The 13,026-nt window shown below is 45.7% G+C and overlaps 5 non-coding genes and 1 pseudogene across 5 annotated transcripts; all 6 read left to right on the forward strand.

The window, feature by feature from the left end:
* The first annotated feature begins 286 nt into the window (after window positions 1-286).
* Window positions 287-462, forward strand: LOC130320940 (U2 spliceosomal RNA; annotated as a pseudogene).
* A 2,066-nt stretch (window positions 463-2,528) lies between these two features.
* LOC130320925 (U2 spliceosomal RNA) lies at window positions 2,529-2,719 on the forward strand. Its single transcript, XR_008866738.1, has one exon. It is a non-coding gene; the product is annotated as a U2 spliceosomal RNA (small nuclear RNA).
* Window positions 2,720-4,809: 2,090 nt separating this feature from the next.
* LOC130320937 (U2 spliceosomal RNA) lies at window positions 4,810-5,000 on the forward strand. The gene has a single exon (XR_008866749.1). It is a non-coding gene; the product is annotated as a U2 spliceosomal RNA (small nuclear RNA).
* Window positions 5,001-7,085: 2,085 nt separating this feature from the next.
* LOC130320943 (U2 spliceosomal RNA) lies at window positions 7,086-7,276 on the forward strand. Its single transcript, XR_008866752.1, has one exon. It is a non-coding gene; the product is annotated as a U2 spliceosomal RNA (small nuclear RNA).
* A 2,096-nt stretch (window positions 7,277-9,372) lies between these two features.
* On the forward strand, window positions 9,373-9,563 carry LOC130320944 (U2 spliceosomal RNA). The gene has a single exon (XR_008866753.1). It is a non-coding gene; the product is annotated as a U2 spliceosomal RNA (small nuclear RNA).
* Window positions 9,564-11,654: 2,091 nt separating this feature from the next.
* LOC130320945 (U2 spliceosomal RNA) lies at window positions 11,655-11,845 on the forward strand. Its single transcript, XR_008866754.1, has one exon. It is a non-coding gene; the product is annotated as a U2 spliceosomal RNA (small nuclear RNA).
* Window positions 11,846-13,026: the final 1,181 nt, after the last annotated feature.

A 13,026-nucleotide genomic window follows, 5' to 3' on the forward strand; every position in this document is an offset into this window, starting at 1 on the left:
TTTTATAATGTTTTATCTGTGGAAAAGTCTCGGGTTTTGTGGATTAGTATAAATTGTATTAAAATTGCACTATGGAAGACGAGGAATATTCTTCTTTTTAAAAGAGACACTATTACCTCTAAAGATTGTGTTCGCCTAGCTCTTAGTGAGATGTATGTTTTCTATTTATTGGATAAAAAAAGATTAGGTCACAAAGTGGCTAAAAGTCTTTGGAATCTACATCTGTGGAATATGCTTTTAGCAGACTAAGTATAATCTGGACTGCGTAAGGTCTTTTAGTCTAAGAATATTATATCTAAAAGTAAAAAATCTGTTCTTATCAGTTTAATATCTGATACGTCCCCTATCTGGGGACCATATATTAAATGGATTTTTGAGAACGGGGGCCGATTTCGAAGCTTGCTTCCGTCGCCCTATGCATTGACCCGATATGGCAGTATCTTCGGGTACAGTGCACCACCCCCTTACAGGGTTAAAAAGAAAGATTCCTACTTTCATTGCTACCTGCTTGCTGGCTAGCCAGCTAGCCAGCCCTGTGGGCCTTGCTGCTGCTGCAGCCAAAAAACAAAAGGTGGTGCTGCTGCTGCTTCTGCTGCTTCTGCTTGTGTCTGGCCGCTGTTGGAGCGTCCAGGCACAGGACTTCTGCTGCTGCTGACTAAATGGCCTCCTTAATTGGATCATTTGAGTAGCCAGCACACCTGTGCAGGTAGGGCATGACATGATAGGCAGCTGCCTTGATAGCGGGTGGGTGCTGAATGTTCCTAATTGACAAAATAAGATTAATGCTTATGAAGAAATATAAAATCTCATCCCTTCCCCAATATCGCGCCACACCCCTACCCCTTAATTCCCTGGTTGAACTTGATGGACATATGTCTTTTTTCGACCGTACTAACTATGTAACTATGTAACATAACATGGGGGGGGGGGGGGGTCTCCTGGCTGTTCACACAGGTGTGTCATTGCTGTACATTGACCATGCATTGCTTCTGTGGTATTGCAAAGGCAAAGACAAATGCTTCCAGCCATCCATTGCACTAATGGATTGGTCATCAGCTGGCTGTCTATGTCCCGCATCAATATAGACCAAAGTACAGAGGGTTAGGCTATGCTATTGTGCACCTACCTGATGCATCAGAAGGTGCGAGGCCCTTGCTAAATTCTGTGCACAGACTTTGAGATCTATACTTTAGACTGTATCTAAACCTGCTCCAACATGGACTGACATTCTGGCCTACTTTCAGCCGATGCGACTTGTCTGTCGCTGAACAGTCGCTTTTTATGTATTCAGCACCTATGTATAATGTTGTAAAAATGCTCTAGAAGCTAAAGTCGCAGAAATGTCACACATATTTGGCCTGCAACTTTCTGTGCGACAAATTCAGACAGGAAAAATCAGTATAAATCCTTAGAAAATTATCCCCCAGTGTCTCCATCTGCTGGCGGTATTGAATAAGCATTGCTGCACTGATGGGGTATGCATTAGACGAAAAAAAAGAAGAAAAAGAAGAATAATACGCCCAGAAAAGAGGCGAAAAGGAGAAAAACATAAAAAAACGTGAAAAAAAAGTAAGAGGAAGAGAAGGGAAAAAAAGGTGGAAATGGGTTTAAAAGTGATTTCGGCGGAGAAATATATATATATATATATATATATACGCGCACACACACACATATATATAAACGTATTCTCCGTTGAGATATTGCAGCCGCTGCTGTGTCCAGGCCCAGGAGCCTTAGCACTGTGCTGTGATGTCACTCAATACCACTGACATCACTAGGTGTAAACAACATCTCTCCTTTGCTGTGTATGTGACTATGGAGCTGTTTGGTGATGTCGTCTATTATGGCCTTCATAGAAGCAACAGGAGATTGTTGCATCCATCTAGAACCCTCAGAACTACAGTGCTATGATGTCACTCACTTCCACAGGCCTTGCAGAGTGTAAACAACAACAACCCAGCTTTGTTGTGTATGTAACCATAGGGATTTGTGATGTCACCTAGAACCTTCACAGCAGCGACAGCTTTATGAGGAGCATCAGCACTGCTCTGCCTGAGCAGAACCATCACCGCCATAGGTTGTCAAATAACCCGGGTTTAACCCACACAGGTAAGTCCAATGGGGTGCAGGCATGTCCTCTATGCTTACAGCTTCCCGTGGGTGTTGGTTTGATACCGTTTGGGGACAGCCAAGGAGGCATCTGCAGGCAACAAAGGTAGGTGTGTGCTTGTGTGTGTGTTTCCTATGCAGATCCTAAGCCCAGTGTCACATGCAAGTAGGAGGAGTAAGAAGGGTTCCTGGCAAATCCGGGTTATAGATTGCATTTAAAAAGGCCCCGTGGGAGTGCAATGGGCCCCTGTCTTGCTGCTTAGCAATAATGGTATGGGTTTAGGTTCTGCTGTGTGTACTGGTGGTTGACTGCCCCCCAGCCCAGAGTGTGCATGGAAAATTGTCTGGCAGCCTCCCTGACAGCAAGCAGTGATAGTGCCCATGAAGGGCACCTTGTTGGGCCCGCCCCTTTCACGGTTATCGCTTCTCGGCCTTTTGGCTAAGATCAAGTGTAGTATCTGTTCTTATCAGTTTAATATCTGATACGTCCCCTATCTGGGGACCATATATTAAATGGATTTTTGAGAACGGGGGCCGATTTCGAAGCTTGCTTCCGTCGCCCTATGCATTGACCCGATATGGCAGTATCTTCGGGTACAGTGCACCACCCCCTTACAGGGTTAAAAAGAAAGATTCCTACTTTCATTGCTACCTGCTTGCTGGCTAGCCAGCTAGCCAGCCCTGTGGGCCTTGCTGCTGCTGCAGCCAAAAAACAAAAGGTGGTGCTGCTGCTGCTTCTGCTGCTTCTGCTTCTGCTTGTGTCTGGCCGCTGTTGGAGCGTCCAGGCACAGGACTTCTGCTGCTGCTGACTAAATGGCCTCCTTAATTGGATCATTTGAGTAGCCAGCACACCTGTGCAGGTAGGGCATGACATGATAGGCAGCTGCCTTGATAGCGGGTGGGTGCTGAATGTTCCTAATTGACAAAATAAGATTAATGCTTATGAAGAAATATAAAATCTCATCCCTTCCCCAATATCGCGCCACACCCCTACCCCTTAATTCCCTGGTTGAACTTGATGGACATATGTCTTTTTTCGACCGTACTAACTATGTAACTATGTAACATAACATGGGGGGGGGGGGGTCTCCTGGCTGTTCACACAGGTGTGTCATTGCTGTACATTGACCATGCATTGCTTCTGTGGTATTGCAAAGGCAAAGACAAATGCTTCCAGCCATCCATTGCACTAATGGATTGGTCATCAGCTGGCTGTCTATGTCCCGCATCAATATAGACCAAAGTACAGAGGGTTAGGCTATGCTATTGTGCACCTACCTGATGCATCAGAAGGTGCGAGGCCCTTGCTAAATTCTGTGCACAGACTTTGAGATCTATACTTTAGACTGTATCTAAACCTGCTCCAACATGGACTGACATTCTGGCCTACTTTCAGCCGATGCGACTTGTCTGTCGCTGAACAGTCGCTTTTTATGTATTCAGCACCTATGTATAATGTTGTAAAAATGCTCTAGAAGCTAAAGTCGCAGAAATGTCACACATATTTGGCCTGCAACTTTCTGTGCGACAAATTCAGACAGGAAAAATCAGTATAAATCCTTAGAAAATTATCCCCCAGTGTCTCCATCTGCTGGCGGTATTGAATAAGCATTGCTGCACTGATGGGGTATGCATTAGACGAAAAAAAAGAAGAAAAAGAAGAATAATACGCCCAGAAAAGAGGCGAAAAGGAGAAAAACGTAAAAAAACGTGAAAAAAAAGTAAGAGGAAGAGAAGGGAAAAAAAGGTGGAAATGGGTTTAAAAGTGATTTCGGCGGAGAAATATATATATATATATATATATATATATATATATATATATATATACGCGCACACACACACATATATATAAACGTATTCTCCGTTGAGATATTGCAGCCGCTGCTGTGTCCAGGCCCAGGAGCCTTAGCACTGTGCTGTGATGTCACTCAATACCACTGACATCACTAGGTGTAAACAACATCTCTCCTTTGCTGTGTATGTGACTATGGAGCTGTTTGGTGATGTCGTCTATTATGGCCTTCATAGAAGCAACAGGAGATTGTTGCATCCATCTAGAACCCTCAGAACTACAGTGCTATGATGTCACTCACTTCCACAGGCCTTGCAGAGTGTAAACAACAACAACCCAGCTTTGTTGTGTATGTAACCATAGGGATTTGTGATGTCACCTAGAACCTTCACAGCAGCGACAGCTTTATGAGGAGCATCAGCACTGCTCTGCCTGAGCAGAACCATCACCGCCATAGGTTGTCAAATAACCCGGGTTTAACCCACACAGGTAAGTCCAATGGGGTGCAGGCATGTCCTCTATGCTTACAGCTTCCCGTGGGTGTTGGTTTGATACCGTTTGGGGACAGCCAAGGAGGCATCTGCAGGCAACAAAGGTAGGTGTGTGCTTGTGTGTGTGTTTCCTATGCAGATCCTAAGCCCAGTGTCACATGCAAGTAGGAGGAGTAAGAAGGGTTCCTGGCAAATCCGGGTTATGGATTGCATTTAAAAAGGCCCCGTGGGAGTGCAATGGGCCCCTGTCTTGCTGCTTAGCAATAATGGTATGGGTTTAGGTTCTGCTGTGTGTACTGGTGGTTGACTGCCCCCCAGCCCAGAGTGTGCATGGAAAATTGTCTGGCAGCCTCCCTGACAGCAAGCAGTGATAGTGCCCATGAAGGGCACCTTGTTGGGCCCGCCCCTTTCACGGTTATCGCTTCTCGGCCTTTTGGCTAAGATCAAGTGTAGTATCTGTTCTTATCAGTTTAATATCTGATACGTCCCCTATCTGGGGACCATATATTAAATGGATTTTTGAGAACGGGGGCCGATTTCGAAGCTTGCTTCCGTCGCCCTATGCATTGACCCGATATGGCAGTATCTTCGGGTACAGTGCACCACCCCCTTACAGGGTTAAAAAGAAAGATTCCTACTTTCATTGCTACCTGCTTGCTGGCTAGCCAGCTAGCCAGCCCTGTGGGCCTTGCTGCTGCTGCAGCCAAAAAACAAAAGGTGGTGCTGCTGCTGCTTCTGCTGCTTCTGCTTCTGCTTGTGTCTGGCCGCTGTTGGAGCGTCCAGGCACAGGACTTCTGCTGCTGCTGACTAAATGGCCTCCTTAATTGGATCATTTGAGTAGCCAGCACACCTGTGCAGGTAGGGCATGACATGATAGGCAGCTGCCTTGATAGCGGGTGGGTGCTGAATGTTCCTAATTGACAAAATAAGATTAATGCTTATGAAGAAATATAAAATCTCATCCCTTCCCCAATATCGCGCCACACCCCTACCCCTTAATTCCCTGGTTGAACTTGATGGACATATGTCTTTTTTCGACCGTACTAACTATGTAACTATGTAACATAACATGGGGGGGGGGGGGGTCTCCTGGCTGTTCACACAGGTGTGTCATTGCTGTACATTGACCATGCATTGCTTCTGTGGTATTGCAAAGGCAAAGACAAATGCTTCCAGCCATCCATTGCACTAATGGATTGGTCATCAGCTGGCTGTCTATGTCCCGCATCAATATAGACCAAAGTACAGAGGGTTAGGCTATGCTATTGTGCACCTACCTGATGCATCAGAAGGTGCGAGGCCCTTGCTAAATTCTGTGCACAGACTTTGAGATCTATACTTTAGACTGTATCTAAACCTGCTCCAACATGGACTGACATTCTGGCCTACTTTCAGCCGATGCGACTTGTCTGTCGCTGAACAGTCGCTTTTTATGTATTCAGCACCTATGTATAATGTTGTAAAAATGCTCTAGAAGCTAAAGTCGCAGAAATGTCACACATATTTGGCCTGCAACTTTCTGTGCGACAAATTCAGACAGGAAAAATCAGTATAAATCCTTAGAAAATTATCCCCCAGTGTCTCCATCTGCTGGCGGTATTGAATAAGCATTGCTGCACTGATGGGGTATGCATTAGACGAAAAAAAAGAAGAAAAAGAAGAATAATACGCCCAGAAAAGAGGCGAAAAGGAGAAAAACGTAAAAAAACGTGAAAAAAAAGTAAGAGGAAGAGAAGGGAAAAAAAGGTGGAAATGGGTTTAAAAGTGATTTCGGCAGAGAAATATATATATATATATATATATATATATATATATATATACGCGCACACACACACATATATATAAACGTATTCTCCGTTGAGATATTGCAGCCGCTGCTGTGTCCAGGCCCAGGAGCCTTAGCACTGTGCTGTGATGTCACTCAATACCACTGACATCACTAGGTGTAAACAACATCTCTCCTTTGCTGTGTATGTGACTATGGAGCTGTTTGGTGATGTCGTCTATTATGGCCTTCATAGAAGCAACAGGAGATTGTTGCATCCATCTAGAACCCTCAGAACTACAGTGCTATGATGTCACTCACTTCCACAGGCCTTGCAGAGTGTAAACAACAACAACCCAGCTTTGTTGTGTATGTAACCATAGGGATTTGTGATGTCACCTAGAACCTTCACAGCAGCGACAGCTTTATGAGGAGCATCAGCACTGCTCTGCCTGAGCAGAACCATCACCGCCATAGGTTGTCAAATAACCCGGGTTTAACCCACACAGGTAAGTCCAATGGGGTGCAGGCATGTCCTCTATGCTTACAGCTTCCCGTGGGTGTTGGTTTGATACCGTTTGGGGACAGCCAAGGAGGCATCTGCAGGCAACAAAGGTAGGTGTGTGCTTGTGTGTGTGTTTCCTATGCAGATCCTAAGCCCAGTGTCACATGCAAGTAGGAGGAGTAAGAAGGGTTCCTGGCAAATCCGGGTTATGGATTGCATTTAAAAAGGCCCCGTGGGAGTGCAATGGGCCCCTGTCTTGCTGCTTAGCAATAATGGTATGGGTTTAGGTTCTGCTGTGTGTACTGGTGGTTGACTGCCCCCCAGCCCAGAGTGTGCATGGAAAATTGTCTGGCAGCCTCCCTGACAGCAAGCAGTGATAGTGCCCATGAAGGGCACCTTGTTGGGCACGCCCCTTTCACGGTTATCGCTTCTCGGCCTTTTGGCTAAGATCAAGTGTAGTATCTGTTCTTATCAGTTTAATATCTGATACGTCCCCTATCTGGGGACCATATATTAAATGGATTTTTGAGAACGGGGGCCGATTTCGAAGCTTGCTTCCGTCGCCCTATGCATTGACCCGATATGGCAGTATCTTCGGGTACAGTGCACCACCCCCTTACAGGGTTAAAAAGAAAGATTCCTACTTTCATTGCTACCTGCTTGCTGGCTAGCCAGCTAGCCAGCCCTGTGGGCCTTGCTGCTGCTGCAGCCAAAAAACAAAAGGTGGTGCTGCTGCTGCTTCTGCTGCTTCTGCTTCTGCTTGTGTCTGGCCGCTGTTGGAGCATCCAGGCACAGGACTTCTGCTGCTGCTGACTAAATGGCCTCCTTAATTGGATCATTTGAGTAGCCAGCACACCTGTGCAGGTAGGGCATGACATGATAGGCAGCTGCCTTGATAGCGGGTGGGTGCTGAATGTTCCTAATTGACAAAATAAGATTAATGCTTATGAAGAAATATAAAATCTCATCCCTTCCCCAATATCGCGCCACACCCCTACCCCTTAATTCCCTGGTTGAACTTGATGGACATATGTCTTTTTTCGACCGTACTAACTATGTAACTATGTAACATAACATGGGGGGGGGGGGGGGGGTCTCCTGGCTGTTCACACAGGTGTGTCATTGCTGTACATTGACCATGCATTGCTTCTGTGGTATTGCAAAGGCAAAGACAAATGCTTCCAGCCATCCATTGCACTAATGGATTGGTCATCAGCTGGCTGTCTATGTCCCGCATCAATATAGACCAAAGTACAGAGGGTTAGGCTATGCTATTGTGCACCTACCTGATGCATCAGAAGGTGCGAGGCCCTTGCTAAATTCTGAGCACAGACTTTGAGATCTATACTTTAGACTGTATCTAAACCTGCTCCAACATGGACTGACATTCTGGCCTACTTTCAGCCGATGCGACTTGTCTGTCGCTGAACAGTCGCTTTTTATGTATTCAGCACCTATGTATAATGTTGTAAAAATGCTCTAGAAGCTAAAGTCGCAGAAATGTCACACATATTTGGCCTGCAACTTTCTGTGCGACAAATTCAGACAGGAAAAATCAGTATAAATCCTTAGAAAATTATCCCCCAGTGTCTCCATCTGCTGGCGGTATTGAATAAGCATTGCTGCACTGATGGGGTATGCATTAGACGAAAAAAAAGAAGAAAAAGAAGAAGAATACGCCCAGAAAAGAGGCGAAAAGGAGAAAAACGTAAAAAAACGTGAAAAAAAAGTAAGAGGAAGAGAAGGGAAAAAAAGGTGGAAATGGGTTTAAAAGTGATTTCGGCGGAGAAATATATATATATATATATATATATATATATATATATATATATATATACGCGCACACACACACATATATATAAACGTATTCTCCGTTGAGATATTGCAGCCGCTGCTGTGTCCAGGCCCAGGAGCCTTAGCACTGTGCTGTGATGTCACTCAATACCACTGACATCACTAGGTGTAAACAACATCTCTCCTTTGCTGTGTATGTGACTATGGAGCTGTTTGGTGATGTCGTCTATTATGGCCTTCATAGAAGCAACAGGAGATTGTTGCATCCATCTAGAACCCTCAGAACTACAGTGCTATGATGTCACTCACTTCCACAGGCCTTGCAGAGTGTAAACAACAACAACCCAGCTTTGTTGTGTATGTAACCATAGGGATTTGTGATGTCACCTAGAACCTTCACAGCAGCGACAGCTTTATGAGGAGCATCAGCACTGCTCTGCCTGAGCAGAACCATCACCGCCATAGGTTGTCAAATAACCCGGGTTTAACCCACACAGGTAAGTCCAATGGGGTGCAGGCATGTCCTCTATGCTTACAGCTTCCCGTGGGTGTTGGTTTGATACCGTTTGGGGACAGCCAAGGAGGCATCTGCAGGCAACAAAGGTAGGTGTGTGCTTGTGTGTGTGTTTCCTATGCAGATCCTAAGCCCAGTGTCACATGCAAGTAGGAGGAGTAAGAAGGGTTCCTGGCAAATCCGGGTTATGGATTGCATTTAAAAAGGCCCCGTGGGAGTGCAATGGGCCCCTGTCTTGCTGCTTAGCAATAATGGTATGGGTTTAGGTTCTGCTGTGTGTACTGGTGGTTGACTGCCCCCCAGCCCAGAGTGTGCATGGAAAATTGTCTGGCAGCCTCCCTGACAGCAAGCAGTGATAGTGCCCATGAAGGGCACCTTGTTGGGCCCGCCCCTTTCACGGTTATCGCTTCTCGGCCTTTTGGCTAAGATCAAGTGTAGTATCTGTTCTTATCAGTTTAATATCTGATACGTCCCCTATCTGGGGACCATATATTAAATGGATTTTTGAGAACGGGGGCCGATTTCGAAGCTTGCTTCCGTCGCCCTATGCATTGACCCGATATGGCAGTATCTTCGGGTACAGTGCACCACCCCCTTACAGGGTTAAAAAGAAAGATTCCTACTTTCATTGCTACCTGCTTGCTGGCTAGCCAGCTAGCCAGCCCTGTGGGCCTTGCTGCTGCTGCAGCCAAAAAACAAAAGGTGGTGCTGCTGCTGCTTCTGCTGCTTCTGCTTCTGCTTGTGTCTGGCCGCTGTTGGAGCGTCCAGGCACAGGACTTCTGCTGCTGCTGACTAAATGGCCTCCTTAATTGGATCATTTGAGTAGCCAGCACACCTGTGCAGGTAGGGCATGACATGATAGGCAGCTGCCTTGATAGCGGGTGGGTGCTGAATGTTCCTAATTGACAAAATAAGATTAATGCTTATGAAGAAATATAAAATCTCATCCCTTCCCCAATATCGCGCCACACCCCTACCCCTTAATTCCCTGGTTGAACTTGATGGACATATGTCTTTTTTCGACCGTACTAACTATGTAACTATGTAACATAACATGGGGGGGGGGGGGGGGGGTCTCCTGGCTGTTCACACAGGTGTGTCATTGCTGTACATTGACCATGCATTGCTTCTGTGGTATTGCAAAGGCAAAGACAAATGCTTCCAGCCATCCATTGCACTAATGGATTGGTCATCAGCTGGCTGTCTATGTCCCGCATCAATATAGACCAAAGTACAGAGGGTTAGGCTATGCTATTGTGCACCTACCTGATGCATCAGAAGGTGCGAGGCCCTTGCTAAATTCTGTGCACAGACTTTGAGATCTATACTTTAGACTGTATCTAAACCTGCTCCAACATGGACTGACATTCTGGCCTACTTTCAGCCGATGCGACTTGTCTGTCGCTGAACAGTCGCTTTTTATGTATTCAGCACCTATGTATAATGTTGTAAAAATGCTCTAGAAGCTAAAGTCGCAGAAATGTCACACATATTTGGCCTGCAACTTTCTGTGCGACAAATTCAGACAGGAAAAATCAGTATAAATCCTTAGAAAATTATCCCCCAGTGTCTCCATCTGCTGGCGGTATTGAATAAGCATTGCTGCACTGATGGGGTATGCATTAGACGAAAAAAAAGAAGAAAAAGAAGAATAATACGCCCAGAAAAGAGGCGAAAAGGAGAAAAACGTAAAAAAACGTGAAAAAAAAGTAAGAGGAAGAGAAGGGAAAAAAAGGTGGAAATGGGTTTAAAAGTGATTTCGGCGGAGAAATATATATATATATATATATATATATATATATATATATATATACGCACACACACACATATATATAAACGTATTCTCCGTTGAGATATTGCAGCCGCTGCTGTGTCCAGGCCCAGGAGCCTTAGCACTGTGCTGTGATGTCACTCAATACCACTGACATCACTAGGTGTAAACAACATCTCTCCTTTGCTGTGTATGTGACTATGGAGCTGTTTGGTGATGTCGTCTATTATGGCCTTCATAGAAGCAACAGGAGATTGTTGCATCCATCTAGAACCCTCAGAACTACAGTGCTATGATGTCACTCACTTCCACAGGCCTTGCAGAGTGTAAACAACAACAACCCAGCTTTGTTGTGTATGTAACCATAGGGATTTGTGATGTCACCTAGAACCTTCACAGCAGCGACAGCTTTATGAGGAGCATCAGCACTGCTCTGCCTGAGCAGAACCATCACCGCCATAGGTTGTCAAATAACCCGGGTTTAACCCACACAGGTAAGTCCAATGGGGTGCAGGCATGTCCTCTATGCTTACAGCTTCCCGTGGGTGTTGGTTTGATACCGTTTGGGGACAGCCAAGGAGGCATCTGCAGGCAACAAAGGTAGGTGTGTGCTTGTGTGTGTGTTTCCTATGCAGATCCTAAGCCCAGTGTCACATGCAAGTAGGAGGAGTAAGAAGGGTTCCTGGCAAATCCGGGTTATGGATTGCATTTAAAAAGGCCCCGTGGGAGTGCAATGGGCCCCTGTCTTGCTGCTTAGCAATAATGGTATGGGTTTAGGTTCTGCTGTGTGTACTGGTGGTTGACTGCCCCCCAGCCCAGAGTGTGCATGGAAAATTGTCTGGCAGCCTCCCTGACAGCAAGCAGTGATAGTGCCCATGAAGGGCACCTTGTTGGGCCCGCCCCTTTCACGGTTATCGCTTCTCGGCCTTTTGGCTAAGATCAAGTGTAGTATCTGTTCTTATCAGTTTAATATCTGATACGTCCCCTATCTGGGGACCATATATTAAATGGATTTTTGAGAACGGGGGCCGATTTCGAAGCTTGCTTCCGTCGCCCTATGCATTGACCCGATATGGCAGTATCTTCGGGTACAGTGCACCACCCCCTTACAGGGTTAAAAAGAAAGATTCCTACTTTCATTGCTACCTGCTTGCTGGCTAGCCAGCTAGCCAGCCCTGTGGGCCTTGCTGCTGCTGCAGCCAAAAAACAAAAGGTGGTGCTGCTGCTGCTTCTGCTGCTTCTGCTTCTGCTTGTGTCTGGCCGCTGTTGGAGCGTCCAGGCACAGGACTTCTGCTGCTGCTGACTAAATGGCCTCCTTAATTGGATCATTTGAGTAGCCAGCACACCTGTGCAGGTAGGGCATGACATGATAGGCAGCTGCCTTGATAGCGGGTGGGTGCTGAATGTTCCTAATTGACAAAATAAGATTAATGCTTATGAAGAAATATAAAATCTCATCCCTTCCCCAATATCGCGCCACACCCCTACCCCTTAATTCCCTGGTTGAACTTGATGGACATATGTCTTTTTTCGACCGTACTAACTATGTAACTATGTAACATAACATGGGGGGGGGGGGGGGGGTCTCCTGGCTGTTCACACAGGTGTGTCATTGCTGTACATTGACCATGCATTGCTTCTGTGGTATTGCAAAGGCAAAGACAAATGCTTCCAGCCATCCATTGCACTAATGGATTGGTCATCAGCTGGCTGTCTATGTCCCGCATCAATATAGACCAAAGTACAGAGGGTTAGGCTATGCTATTGTGCACCTACCTGATGCATCAGAAGGTGCGAGGCCCTTGCTAAATTCTGTGCACAGACTTTGAGATCTATACTTTAGACTGTATCTAAACCTGCTCCAACATGGACTGACATTCTGGCCTACTTTCAGCCGATGCGACTTGTCTGTCGCTGAACAGTCGCTTTTTATGTATTCAGCACCTATGTATAATGTTGTAAAAATGCTCTAGAAGCTAAAGTCGCAGAAATGTCACACATATTTGGCCTGCAACTTTCTGTGCGACAAATTCAGACAGGAAAAATCAGTATAAATCCTTAGAAAATTATCCCCCAGTGTCTCCATCTGCTGGCGGTATTGAATAAGCATTGCTGCACTGATGGGGTATGCATTAGACGAAAAAAAAGAAGAAAAAGAAGAATAATACGCCCAGAAAAGAGGCGAAAAGGAGAAAAACGTAAAAAAACGTGAAAAAAAAGTAAGAGGAAGAGAAGGGAAAAAAAGGTGGAAATGGGTTTAAAAGTGATTTCGGCGGAGAAATATA

The sequence above is a fragment of the Hyla sarda genome, unplaced genomic scaffold (genome assembly GCF_029499605.1).
Source record: "Hyla sarda isolate aHylSar1 unplaced genomic scaffold, aHylSar1.hap1 scaffold_2227, whole genome shotgun sequence".
Classification (NCBI taxonomy): Eukaryota; Metazoa; Chordata; class Amphibia; order Anura; family Hylidae; genus Hyla; species Hyla sarda.